At 47.9% G+C, this 14931-nt stretch overlaps 1 pseudogene; it reads right to left on the bottom strand.

The window, feature by feature from the left end:
- LOC123747174 (syntaxin-7-like) overlaps positions 1–14931 on the bottom strand; it is a 41712-nt pseudogene that overhangs the window by 9303 nt on the left and 17478 nt on the right.

Genomic DNA, 14931 nt, shown 5'->3' with positions numbered 1-14931 from the left:
AAATTTAATGTTAAAATGTTTCCAAAGTCAACTATTTCCATTTCAAAACACAAATAGTAATGAAAACATTAAAAAACATTAAAATATAGCCAAATTAAAAAACAAAAAGCACAACTCTCTGAGCGCCTAAAGGCGCTTTGCGCAGTGCAGTGGTTAATGATTCGCATATTAGACTGATACATCCAGGGAGCCAAAGGGGCTCCCCACAGAAAATATGTAGTCATCTGAATTATAATTAGAATATTACAATTAGGAACTTCCCTAAAAATCCTCTAAGCTACTTACCTACAATCTCGCCTTGTGCAGTAACCATAGACGAGAGATCACGCATAACTTCATTTATATCTATTATGTCGGTCTCCAGCTGACGGACTCTCTGTTCTCTTTCTAGATGCATTGCCGTTTCAAACTCCAGATCCTGAAAAATTTAACACATTTCACTTCCAGACAAGTCTCATTTTTAGAAGAAAAAAGAAAATGGAGGAAGGGTGAAGGGCCCTTGATGATTTTAATTTTGATTGCTTCAGACCAAATATTCTTTACTTGTCTTCCAAGTACAGTATCTATAGCAATTTAAATTTGTAATGGATGCTTAAAAAATATATAATTTGGAAAATGAAGCTAAATTAATTTACGAGTTCACATTAATTTTACTATTAAATAAGCAGGAACCCGCACAGTACAAAAGTCACAGGATAAAATATTTGAAATCATAACAACACCTTTAATCATTTGACCATGTTTTATATCCTGAGATATGTCAGCTTGGTGAGACATTTTTCAACCAAAAAGGCTTGTAACTAAACTTCAGATTAATTCATTTTTTTGGGGTAGAAGAAGGAAGAGATTTTTTAATATTGACTTCATTCAGCACAAATTTTAAAATAGGCATTACATACTTTCCCTGTGAAGGGTACAGTATAGAGAATATAAATAAATAAGCCAATCTACATAACTCTTGACAAAATTATATTAGAAAGCGATGAGTCACAATAACGTGGCTGAAGTAGTTTGACCAGACCACACACTAGAAGGTAAAGGGGCGACGACGTTTCAGTTCGTCCTGGACCATTCTCAATCAACTTGAGAATGGTCCAGGACGGACCGAAACGTCGTCGTCCCTTCACCTTCTAGTGTGTGGTCTGGTCAAACTTATATTAGAAAATTACAATAGGAGATACGTGTACATACTCTTATTGCTCATATTCACTAAGAGAACCAGATGACAAGTCCACTTCATAGTCATTAGCAACAATTAGGAACAGTCACTGGTGATTTATGTCGTCCTCACAATTCCTCAATAAGTGGTTTATTTTTTAACTTTCATGTGAATAGGAGCCAGTATTATGGTATCAAACATACCTTTAGTCTATTTGGTCACTTCCAAAATTATGCTTCCTTTTCAATATTTATTAAATATTATGCAAATACTGTAATTGTTTTCTTGTCAAAACAGCTATAAGCCTTTGCAGCTTCTCTAGCTTAAGTACTAGTAAAATATAGCCAAGCCTTGGAAATTGCACCAAGCCTCTTGAGACCTATGCCAACTCAATGGAAGCCATGACCAAAATCCAGATCTTTATGATGCGAAAACATCATTAAGGATCAGAGTTGCCCAAAACAGAGAAAAAAACAGTAATGAAAGTAATAAAACTCCTCACACACAGAGATCACACTAATGTGATGCATCAAATGAACAAACCTCCCGGACGCAGGTTCGAATCCTGGTCACGGCCCTTGTGGATTTGTTCAATAAAACTCCTCTTACTGGCTGGGCCTCAGTGGCTTCCTGCAGCCGGCAACACTGAGATAGCTCCACACACGAGCCATATTAGCGCTAGGAGTCTGTAGTAGCCTACCAGGAACCAGAACCCTGGTGTCCTTACAGAGGCGCAGGGAGCAGGCAATTGTTACCATTACCCTACCAGGGTAACCAGGGAGCTGGTCGGCCGAGCGGACAGCACACTGGATTTGTGATCCTGTGGTCCCGGGTTCGATCCCGGGCGCCGGCGAGAAACAATGGGCAGAGTTTCTTTCACCCTATGCCCCTGTTACCTAGCAGTAAAATAGGTACCTGGGTGTTAGTCAGCTGTCACGGGCTGCTTCCTGGGGGTGGAAGCCTGGTCGAGGACTGGGCCGCGGGGACACTAAAAAGCCCTGAAATCATCACAAGATAACCTCAAGATAACCCTTGTGAAGGAAATATCCAGAAAAAAAGTGAAGTAAAACAGACAACCACAAGGTTCAAGAGGAAAGAAACAAAGCAGTGCTATTCTGCAAATTTTTATTACATTACAGCAGATTAATGAATAAATAAAAGGACCTGGGAGTCAAAATCTACCAGGGCCCACTCACTAAAAGTTGCACAACAGGTAGGAACAGCAGTCAATAAAGCTAACCAAACCCTTGGAATAATCAAGCATACCTTTGACTTTAAGGAAAAGTAGGTAGTTATTCAACTGTATAAATCTCTGGTATGGCTCCATTTGCATTACTGTATCCAGGCATGGAGACTTACAGAAGGACATAGCTGCTCTGGAGAAGGTCCAACACTGGGAAACAAATGTCATTCCAGAGCTAAGTCAGAGCAGGAACGGTCAGGGTCACAGGCCTAACAACACTGCAGACCAGGAATGACAGGGTAGATCTCATCGAAACTTTAAAAAACTGAACAAGTTGGAGGAAGTTGATCCTAACAATTTCTTCAAAAGGTCAGATGTAGCACAAACAAGGAGCAATAATTTCAAGCACAACAAGCCACAATGTAGTACTGAGAACAGATGTTTTTTTACCTACATGGTGAAAACCCATGTAACTGCCTACTTACCATAGTCATAAACAGCAAAACTGATAGATTTTAAAATCCACCTGAAGAGGATCATCAAGGCATATGGAGGAACCTCTGACAAGCCACCAGCTTCCTGTCCTTGTTGAAGCCACTAATGTTAGTGGCCCTCAGGTAAATCAGGTAGGTAGAATTATCCAACCAGTAGTCAGTTCAAGCCCTCGTCCCAGTTGCAGCTGACCAGTGACAGGTAGTAGCACCACCGGGAACTGCCAACTCCCATGGCAATATTCCTCAGTTTACAGGCTAGGGCAACAAACAGTTCAACTCCTCGCCCCAGTTGCAGCTGACCAGCGATAGGTAATAGCACCACCGGGAACTGCCAACTCCCATGGCAATATTCCTCAGTTTACAGACTAAGGCAACAAACAGTTCAACTCCTCGCCCCAGTTGCAGCTGACCAGCGATAGGTAATAACACCACCGGGAACTGCCAACTTTCATGGCAACATTCCTCAGTTTACAGACTAGGGCAACAAACTGACACATCTGATAGGGAGAAAGGGATCTGGGAGCCACCAGGGCCCAACCAGGAAAAGGCATTCCATTACATTCAATACTGATTTTCTGGAGGGGTGAAATGGTGCCTCCCTGTAATTACCTAAGTGTAGTTACAAGATGAAAGCTACCCTTGTGGTGTCCCGTCTTCCCATCACTTTGTCAAATAACACTTTGAAACTACTGACGGTTTTGGCCTCCACAACCACCTTCTCATCTAACTTGTTCCAACTATCTACAACTCTGTTTGCAAAAGTGAATTTTCTTTTATTTCTTTGGCAGCTTTATTTAGTTAGTTTAAATCTATGACCTCTTGTTCTTGACATTCCAGGTCTCAAGAATTCTTCCCTATCAATTTTGTTGTATCCCATTTTCTATGTTGCGATCACATTGCCTCTGTTATCTTCTTGTTTTGGCATGTATAATGCCTCTAACCTCTCCTCGTAACTCTTGTCTTACAGTTCTGGCAGCTATTTAACTGCATGTAGCCAATTACCACGCAGAAGAAAAAAAACAAGGAATTACGAGGTAGGAGGAGGAGAGCAACACTCACACCCTAGAAGAGAGGAGACCAGAATGGGGAACCCAACCCCAAAGTAACACAAGCCCGACAGGGACCAACAACACTGCCCAGGTATTGAACCACCAAAACCTTGTTAGACCTTCAATACCTGAGCCTGGACACGAACCCAAGATCTGTCAGAAAACACTGCAGTCAGAGCCACAAACTTACTAACATAATGGGCTTAAGTGTAGACCGCAAGCTGGATAGACAAGATGACACTGTGGACAACCTCTGATAAAGGAGTTAAGGAACGGGATCATGGAGAAGGGAGCAACAAACAGCATGAACCCTGAAGCAGGTAAGGTGGTGCACAGGTAGTGATGAACTACAGCAACCGGACAACTAATGATGTGCACCCGTGGGAGAACAATCCAAGAATCAATAGCCAAAGCACCAATTCCGACAAAGGGGTTCTGACATTAAAGAGTCGAGATCAACTCAAAAAACCAGCGTTGAATGTAATGAAACGCCATTTTCTGGGTGAGACCCGGAGGCTCCCCGGAGCTTTACCGGCTGATATGCTAATGTCAGACTTTGGCATCAGTCATGTGTATGGAGTTCTAGGGCCTACCGGGAACCACGAGCCAGAACCTGGCCCCCTCAGAGAGGCAAGGGGAGCAATGGCCTATAGAAACCCCCGTGTGGTTGGAAGCATTCTATGTCTGCCATCGACCAGGTCAAGCATCCAGAAAGGTAAGCATTCCAAAACAAACCCCTATTCTGGTGAAAATTGCTACCTAAGCCGAACTAGTGGATAGAACTCTTCAACAGAAAACAAGGAAACTAGTATGACATCATACGTCACCACGCCGCTGTCTGCGCAGCTCCCCCCTCCCCGGGAGGGGGAAGGGGGAGCCCCAGACCTCCCACGCCGGCTATCCACCCATCAGTTCTGAGGCTGGATGTCAAAACACGCGAAAAACGCCGACCGGAGGGAGGGAGGGTTGCCGGGGAGCCTCCGGGTCTCACCCAGAAAATGGCGTTTCATTACATTCAACGCTGGTTTTCTGGGGGGAGCCCCGTCGGCTCCCCGGAGCTAACTACCCACAGAGGAAGGTCAAAGGGACAAAACCGGGAGGCGGACACCACGCACCCCCCAAGGAGGCGAGACAACCGGCAGCAAACGCCAACCCAAGGCGCCACAGCCCCGAAAATCCCGGGATAACACGAGAACCACAAGCAGCAAGGCCCCTGCACGAACACCAAAAATCCATGCCCGAAAGACTGCAAGGCCACGTCGCCCAGACGGCAGCGAGAGCAGCGAAGCCACGAACGCCACAGGCAGCTTAGCCGCAAGAACACGGCTGACCACCCGGGACACCATCACCTGCGAACCGGGAAGAACAGAACCGGATCAACGCAAAATGCGCTCCGGACCCAAACGCCGTGGCACGCAAACAACAGCGGAGGGCCGCCACTGAACACAAAAACGACACACCCCCGGCCCGACCAACGAAGCACCAACAAACCCTGGACACCTCCAGAATGCAGCAGCCCCACCCCGCGCCAGAAAAGATGGAGACTGCTGCCATCAAACAACCAAAACACTAAAACCGAAGGAGCAAGAAAAACTCAGCGAACCGACCCCCAGAGGCAAAGGCCCAAAGGAAAGAGCCGACGAAAAAACACACCGGAACCGAAGGGGCACTACCAACCGAGGAGAAGATAGAGCACGCTGACCAGAGACCAGGATGGTGCAAGCGGCGCACAAACAGGCCGGAGGTGAAACGACGCACAAGACAGCTGACTAACGGTGCAGAAGCAACACCAAGACCGAAAGCAAGCTGAAGCGGCTCCGCCTGCGCCGCACGAAAAGAGGCGACAGTATGTGGCAAGACGACGGCCCCCAACCCCCACTAGAAAACCAAGCCGAGAGTAAACCAAGCTAACAAGAGTAACCACCTAAGAAGGGACAGGAAAAGGAAGGACCGCCAAAATACCCATACTGCCGCCAAGAGAAGCACGCAGGTGGGACACCTACCACAAAGCCACCCGACCACCAACCGGAGGCAAGACCACAAGGCAGAACATAAGCAGCCCTGACAAGGCCCCCCCGAGCCCAGGAAAAAGGCGGAGCCGCGAGAAGATCTCGGGCGCGACCACCGAAACCCAGGCGACACAAGGAGATGGAACGTCTGCCGAACAGAAAAACTCCCCAAAGCATGCAAGCCCGCCAGGAGTTCAGAAACGACGGGTCCAACGCGAGACATCGCAAGAAACCCCCCCCCCCCCAAAAAAAAAAAAAAACAACAACCGGCAGGGCAAACTAGGAAAACCAAAGAAGGCGGAAGGGTCGCCGCCAGAACAGGACCCGAACCAAGGGGCACGAACAACTGCAATAGACCGAGACAAAGAAGCACATCACAGGACACAGGCTGACCAACGCCTAAGAACACACGCAGAACATCCCTGCTGCAGAGGAGGCAGGAAGAAAGAGCAGAAGCACAAAAAACCCCAGGAGAACAACCAGGGGTGGACAATCAGGCAGGGACAAAAACCCCACGCAATCCCCAGGCACAAAACGGCAGCAAAGTGCCACTCCACAACCGGACACAGGAACAAGGACACGCCACCGTGAAACACGGTATCAATGCACACTTGCAGCAGCAGCAACAGGCACCACTGCAACATGCAACATGTAAATAGCAACTCCCCTCTGCAAAGGCAGAGAACAGAGCAGGCAGACCCCAGACAGGGCCAACGGAGACACGACAAAACCCAGCAGGCCCAGAAACCTGCACCAGGCGACCGACGGCGGAGAAACCCCGCTCGATACCTGCTGGATGAGGTACTGGGAGCTCTTTTACACCTGAAGCCCGGCCCAAGGTCAGGCCAGACCGGCCAGAGGATGGCCCACCAGGCAGCTGCTAGGAGCAGTCCACCGGCCCACATACCCCCATAACCAGGACGGGCCGGAACTGCCATACGAAAACAGGCCAGTGCGCCCTGGAAGTCCACGGACGAACCAGCAAGAAGGCTTATGCTTGCAAGTAGGTCGTGTAACAAGCACAGACCACTGATGGTAATACAGTGTTCCCCAAAAGTGCCAATAGCACCACTGCACTCCACTGGTACTATCCCGCAAGTTCTACCAGATAGGCGGGACCCAAGAGCCAGAGCTCAAATCCTGCAAGTACAGCCAGGAGCCTCACCAGGTGAGTACAGAACCAACCCTACAACCCCCACACCTCACAACATTAAAAAAGGAGGGTCCCCTGAATGACTCCAGCATGGGTTGGACATGCACATGAGGGGGACAGGAAGGGGTGATAAAGGGACAGTCACTGGTGTGCGAACGGTCTCAGTTGTACAAAAATATACCTAAATAAAGACAGGTATATAAACACCACCGCATCCAGCACCCGGCCAAAAGACGCCAGACCGCAGAAACTCACCTGGCGAATGGTGGCACGAACTTGACACGACTCAACCGTGCCCAGAAGAACTTGGGAGCACCGCCAGGTGAAGACGCCAGAGCCGGACCCTGCCGGACCCGCAGGAGAGCAGGGAGAGGCGAAGGAGGCGGTCCACACCCATGACACAGGGAAAACCGCGGTGTCCTCCCCACAACTGGGAACCAGGACACCCCCGGCGCGAAGGGGCACATACCGCAGCCAGGGAGAAGAACGAGAGGTGAAGCACTGTAGCAAAAAAGGGCGCAAAACCCCAGCACTGAAACACCGCCCAGACCAAAACAAACTCCACGGCGCATGCGCATAACAAGCTGGCCGAACTGCACACCCTCCCTGCGGGAAGGCGCCAGCCAGGACTACTGCACGAGAAAAGTAGCCAAAAGAGGAAGCAGGAACAATAAAACCGGCCAAAGAAGCAAAGAGCCCAAAAAGGAACCCATCCGGGCGACAAGTAGCCCAACCGGGCGACAAGTAGCCCAACCGGGCGACAAGTAGCCCAACCGGGCGACAAGTAGCCCAACCGGGCGACAAGTAGCCCAACCGGGCGACAAGTAGCCCAACCGGGCGACAAGTAGCTCAACCGGGCGACAAGTAGCCCAACCGGGCGACAAGTAGTCCAACAGGGCGACAACTAGCCCAACAGGGCGACAAGTAGCCCAACAGGGCGACAAGTACGAGGAGCTGACAGACGTTCCAATAATGCGGGAAGTAGCGAAAAACCTTCCCGTACCACCGAGAACACAGAAGCCAACACTAGTCCCGAAGGCGCAGGCGCACCCGAGATCAGAAGTCACGCAGAACCCCATCGAACGGGGAAACATGACAAAAACACCGTCCCAAAAAGGGGGGGAGGAAACATCCACCCACAGGACGGAACCAACCGACTCAAAGGCCAAGAAACCGAGCTCGGGGAGGGGCCGACGTCCAACAGCACGTACGGCGAGTGGGGAGGAAAGACCCCACTCCGCGTAACCACAAGCCCCACCTAGAGGGGGATAAAAACCCCCACGGGGTCTAACGGGGCCAAGGCCCCCCCCAAGTCAGCCCCTCCCCAGCCCCGGGAACCTACACGACAGGCCCCGGGGCCGAGCCGTTCTCCCAAAGCCCCGGCCGTACCAGAAAACCAGGGCAGCCGTGAAAACACTAAGGAAGGGAGCCCACTGGCAGACTCATACAACACGGCTGGAGGAACAGGCCCAAATGCCCCCGTCACTACCCCAGAAGGGGAATTCCCCGAGACTGCCCGAGTCTCAACACCACCAAAAACCCCGCCCCGAACCTACAGACGGTAAGGAACCGGATGCAGGCAGGAAGGGTGAACCAGGGGAAAGACAAGGGGGCGTGGATGGAACCGAAGCAACCAACACCCCCAAGTCCCAAAACGAACTACAACGGGGCAGCCCCGGGGCTCCCGGGGAGGAAACCACGAGAACGTTGCCACCACCAAGGCTCGAGTGCAACACCCCTGCTGCCCGCACCCGCTTTGTTAGCACAACTGGGTAACCGAGCCACAACGAGCAACCAAACTCGCAGGACTCCGGGTCGAAGGTGTCACCGACCCCACAGGCAGCAGACGGAGGCAAAACAGAGAGTCACCCAGAGACAAAAGGTGAGAGCAACCCTCAAACTCGCTGGAAGCGAGGGGGGGGACTCTGGGGTCACATCCATCGGACCCGCGCGCCCCCAGGGGTTTCCCAGGGTCCCGAGCGTTTACTTTAAGAGGACTCGCGCTCAGGTAATCCCAGGCAGGGTACTGCTAACCGGCACCCAAAGCTACCAAACAACTTTCTAAGAGCTGAACCCCCGGGACGTGTACACTCACGGGGACCTAGCAGGGGGTACCACCAGAAAATACTCAGAACACAAGAGACACAAGGGGCAAGAACGAAGGCAGACCCCCCCACCAGGTAGATAAACAAAAAGAAAAAGAAAACCCCGCAAGAGGACAGCGTACCCAAGCGGAACAGAGCCGGCCGCTATGATTGGTAAAGACAAGCTGCACAGTACCCCGCGCCCCACCAGTGCAAACACTGCCCCTTACTCTAAGGCGAAAAAGGGAGACAGAACACCCCGAGCACACAAAGAGCGGCCGAAAACCAAGCAGTAAACGGCCAAGCAGGGGCAGGACCCAAGGAACTTGTGGAAGGTGGCCCCAAGCCCCAAGGGCAGTACTTACAGGGCACCTAGGGAAGGGAACCCTAGGCGCATGCAGCCCGAGTACTGAAGAATCACTCCTGGCTCACGCACCACCTAGAAAACAGACACCACACTCTAGGTACAGTGCTGAAACAACCACTGGAGCCGGAGCACATAACCATTGCCTATAGCATCAGCCGAAGAACTGATGGGTGGATAGCCGGCGTGGGAGGTCTGGGGCTCCCCCTAACCCCTCCCGGGGAGGGGGGAGCTGCGCAGACAACGGCGCGGTGACGTATGACGTCATACTAGTTTCCTTGTTTTCTGTTGAAGAGTTCTATCCACTAGTTCGGCTTAGGTAGCAATTTTCACCAGAATAGGGGTTTGTTTTGGAATGCTTACCTTTCTGGATGCTTGACCCAGTCGATGGCAGACATAGAATGCTTCCAACCACACGGGGGTTTCTATAGGCCATTGCTCCCCTTGCCTCTCTGAGGGGGCCAGGTTCTAGCTCGTGGTCCCCGGTAGGCCCTAGAACTCCATACACATGACTGATGCCAAAGTCTGACATTAGCATATCAGCCGGTAAAGCTCCGGGGAGCCGACGGGGCTCCCCCCAGAAAGAACTGCACTCCAGAGAAACTAAGAACCTCTACCAACTGGGCACCCGACTCTTCAGTATCCACTCAATTTAACAGCCTCTTTTATACCGGTCTGCCGGTATTAATGACCGGTTTGGGAGACCGGTATCTGGAGCCTGCTATACCGGTCTGCGGTCGATATTACCGACGGTCGGTATTGGGTTTGTTGTGGCATCAGCGTCCCCTCACATGGCGACCAGGCCACCGACCTGGATCGTCCAGAGTCATATATTACATCTTAATTTTCTTTTAAAATGATTCACTTTAATGAAGAAAATTGTAAATTATTATTAATAAAATATTTTGAAACAGTTTTTATTAAGCATTTTTATTAAGTCTTTGTTTTCTTATTAAATACCTTTTATAGTACTGTAACCCCGCGATTATCCGGGATTCAAACATCCGGAAAACGCCCTTATACGGCCAAAATCGTGATCGGATAAAGTTATCACAATATCCGACCAAAATGGCCACAGGAACCGGATAAAAGCTGGTTTGGCTGGATGAAAATACGGCCATACCGTATTAATCCCGTCTGTGGCTCTAGACACATGGTGGAGGAGGGGGGTGGGGTGGGTGGGTGGTGTTGGGAGGGTGGGAGGGGTTCGTCTGGAGGGACCACCTGGGTACAGGAATTACCATTAATTTTAGAACAATTAATCATAGCCAAAAACAAATGAAATAACTACTAGTAATTATGTAATAACAAATAAATAAGTTTCCTAAAAGCATTGTGCACAGGCAGAAGTTTCCTTCAAAAATATTGTGAATTTTTTTCCTCCTGGCGGCCTACGTAACGCGCAATAGCTGCCCCATACCAAGTGGACCCGTCCAACACTGGTCAACCCATGTGCGTCCGTCCCTCGTGTTATACACAGTGCTGCGCCATTAGTGAAATATTTTTTTAAATAACTTTTTTATTTTCATAGTAACTTTGAACATTTTTGGCCAAGACTATGTCTGGTAGCAGCATCAATCGTTCTGGAGGTGTTAAGAGGAAGAAAGTTGTCCTAACAATTAAAGACAAGTCACAGTTATACACCTCAACCAGTGCGGCCTCACAGTGTTGCGCCATTAGTGAAATATTTTTTTAAATAACTTTCTTAATTTTCATAGTAATTTTGAACATTTTTGGCCAAGAATATGTCTGGTAGCAGCATCAATCGTTCTGGAGGTGTTAAGAGGAAGAAAGTTGTCCTAACAATTAAAGACAAGTCACTGTTATACACCTCAACCAGTGCGGCCTCACAGTGTTGCGCCATTAGTGAAATATTTTTTTAAATAACTTTCTTAACACTTTCGCGCTATCTGGACGCGCCGGCGCGTCCGGTTTCGTCTAACGTAAACGCATAGTGGACATAAAGTTATGTCTTCTTTTAAAATATTTGTATAAAATTCAATTTTAATCCGATTTCATTGGGGTTTGTTTCAAACGACGCGCCATGAAGTTCTCTTTCTCACCACTAGGCCGCCTGGCGCGTCGGCCTACCCGGTCACGTGACGGGCCCATTGTTTTCGTGTCACGTGTCGTGAGTCGATCACGCTCCCCTCGCGCGCCAAACTCGAGCATTTTTACCCGTTTCCGTGTGGATTATACCCAATTACTTCATCAAAAATGGATCAAGGTCAAGGCCCAAGCACTTCTACGTCCAAGGAAGCCTCCAGGTCATCGAGATCAAATGGTTAAATATTACCATTTTACCAGGAAAACTCACAAGTGGACCAAAAAGATTACCTTTTATTTCCTGTAAATGGCATTGCATAATGCCTATGTTTTGTACAAATACAACACAACTGATCGAAAAAAGCTAACATTGCTACAGTTCCACGAAGTGGCAATCTGGGCCCTATTGCACTGGGACACAGAGGAGTGGCCTAAAACACCATCATCATCTCAACACTTGCGGCACGCTCCAGACATAAATGATGACACAGCTCCTGCCAATGCTGACGCCATGCCAACTCCCGGACCATCTGGTGTGAGGCGGCCTTTGTTCACTACACCACCTCAAGATGAAGCAGACAATGAATCTGAACCCGACATGTCTGCCACACTGCCAGTTGACGAAACTGTTTTGTCAGATGAATCTGACTCTCCTGCAACTCCTGTTACACCTCCAGCGAGAGGACCTGGCCGCCCTATTGTTGATTCAGAAAATCGCATGAACTACAAACTGAAACATGAAATTTACAGACTGCCCAAACGTCTCAAGTGTCATGCATGCGCACAGTCCGGTAAAAGGAAGGACACGAACTATGGATGCAAGACCTGTGGTGTTGCACTCTGTGTTGTTCCCTGCTACACCAATTACCACCGGAAACAGGTGTATTGGGTGGTGAAGAAGTAACCACCCGCAACAGCTTCACTCCACCTACAAACCATCTGTTGAGCAACTTCTGGAATGAAGAACCTGAAGAAGGTGGAGTGAAGAACAAATGCTCAACTTACTGTTCCACAACCAGCCTTCCCTTGGTAAGTACACCTATTTGGTCCAAGTTTGTGTAGTATAATTTAGCTCATAGAACATTCTATTTCGAAAACATTGCCACAAAAATGAATGACATACATACAATAATAATATCAGAACAGTGAAATAAGTATAAACTTTCAAAGAAACGTTTCGCGCGTGTGTCGTCCGGTCACCGTTACCGGGTAACAGTGCGCCCACTTCCCACACTCTTGCGGGTGGGCCGGGACCATTATTCTACGATTATATTCATATCACCGTGTTGGGAATTTTATTGGGAGTCCATTGATACCAAAATTAAGGCTGTAGGACAATTGTAGAGGTGATAATAATCCCAAGAGTAAAAACATTTTGTTGCTGTTGAGCGCTCACGGCGACTCATCTTCGTAGTTATTTATTTCATGCTGGTATCTCTATAGCTTTCGTGACTTTTTTTACTGATGTTCTTCTAGAGAATTTTATTGCAAACACGTTGGTACCAAAATGAAATACGTAGCATGAAAAGTAAGGTCAGAAAAGTAAAAAGAGTATACACATTTTTGTTTTTACGCTTAAGCGATAAAAACGCCGCGCGCACATACGGTTGGCTGAGTGACCTTCGCCGAGAACGCGAAAGTGTTAATTTTCATAGTAATTTTGAACATTTTTGGCCAAGAATATGTCTGGTAGCAGCATCAATCGTTCTGGAAGTGTTAAGAGGAAGAAGATTGTCCTAGCAATTAAAGACAAGTTACGTGTTGTTCAAACAGTGAGGCGTCACAGGCAGCCAAGCGCCTTCAACAAGTGAGGCGCCACAGGCAAGCCAAGCTCCTTCAACAAGTGAGGCATTACAGGCAAGCCAAGCGCTTTCAACAAGTGAGGCGCAAGCAAGCGCCTTTAACAAGTGAGGCGTCACAGGCAAGCCAAGCGCCTTCAACAAGTGAGGGCATGCAAGCGCTTCAACAAGTGAGGTGCAAGCAAGCGCCTTCAACAAGTGAGGCCTCACAGGCAACCCAAATGCCCTCAACCAGTGAGGCTTCAGCAGCTGGCAGTCAAAACTAACTTAGCTTAATGAACTGTACAGTAATTTTAAGTGTTAATTTTAGTGTTGTGTTAGTATAGGTTACGTAAATTGTTAAGAATTTTTAACTTCAAGATGTGTGGCATCAATCAAGAAGACGAACACCAACAAGGTAAGTTGAGGTTTCTATTTGAATATTTAATAATTGTATGTGGCAAGGCAATTCAAATTATGTTGTTTGTAGTATAAAAATAGTTGGAAATGGTCACTTTTGGACTCGTAGGTGAAAAAGTACCATTATCCGAAAAATGTGATAATCCGGCTGGGGGTCCTTCCCATATAGTCCGGATGATCGAGTGGAGACAGTATAGGCACTAGGTATTTTTTTTTTCCCACGGACCTAGAATGTACTCCGCCGGGCCATGTGTTCCCATTGTTTACCGTGAACTCGCGCGGCTAGCTTCAATTGTGAAGGATATTACTGTACTGTAATTGTGATCTTCTTTTTAATTTACAAAATGCCAAAAGTTACCCAAAGGAAGCGCCTGACGGTTGCACAGAAGCTGGAGTTAATTAAGAAACTTGATAAAGGATATTCTCATGCACGAGCAGCAGCAGAGTTTAACATCGGGAAAAGTACAGTAAGTGACATCAAGAAACAGAAGGATACTCTATTAAAATATGTGAGCACAACAGAGTGTGCTACTTCTGGTGCTGCATGTTCAAGAAAAACAGTAAAGTCTGGTCAGTATCCACAATTGGATGCTGCAGTGTATAAGTGGTTTATTCAGCACCGCACAATTGCCATGGCAATAAGATTTGAAGAGCTTAAAGTTGCAGCAAGTAAACTTGCCATTCAATTAGGTATAAAAGATTTCAATGCAAGTGATGGGTGGGTTGGAAGATTTAAGGCTTGGCATAACATTTCAAACACCAAAAAAATTTCTGGTGAGGCGTCAAGTGCTGATCCCACTAATGTTGATTCATTCAAGGCTAAATTAAACGAGTACATTGTCAGTAATAATTTAAGCAAATATCAAGTATATAATGCTGACGAGACTGGGTTTATGTGGCGAGCTGTACCAAGTACATCCTTAACCAGTAGGATGCAGGAAAATATTCCTGGACGAAAGATAAGCAAGGAACGGCTCTCAGTCTTGCTCTGTGCTAATGCTGATGCCTCTCACAGGACAAAATGTGCCGTGGTAGGCAAGTCTAAAAATCCTCGAGCCTTAAAAAATATAATGTAGGCATTACCTGTAATATATTACAATTCTAAGAAATCATGGTTTAATCAAACAATATTTACGGACTGGTTTGAAAACCACTTTTGCAAAGAAGTCAGAGAATTCCAGATCAACAAATG

Source organism: Procambarus clarkii, chromosome 77 (assembly GCF_040958095.1).
Source record: "Procambarus clarkii isolate CNS0578487 chromosome 77, FALCON_Pclarkii_2.0, whole genome shotgun sequence".
In the NCBI taxonomy this organism is placed as follows: Eukaryota; Metazoa; Arthropoda; class Malacostraca; order Decapoda; family Cambaridae; genus Procambarus; species Procambarus clarkii.
The sequence above is the reverse complement of the archived record's forward strand: the minus strand, read 5'-3'. Positions and strand labels throughout refer to the sequence as shown.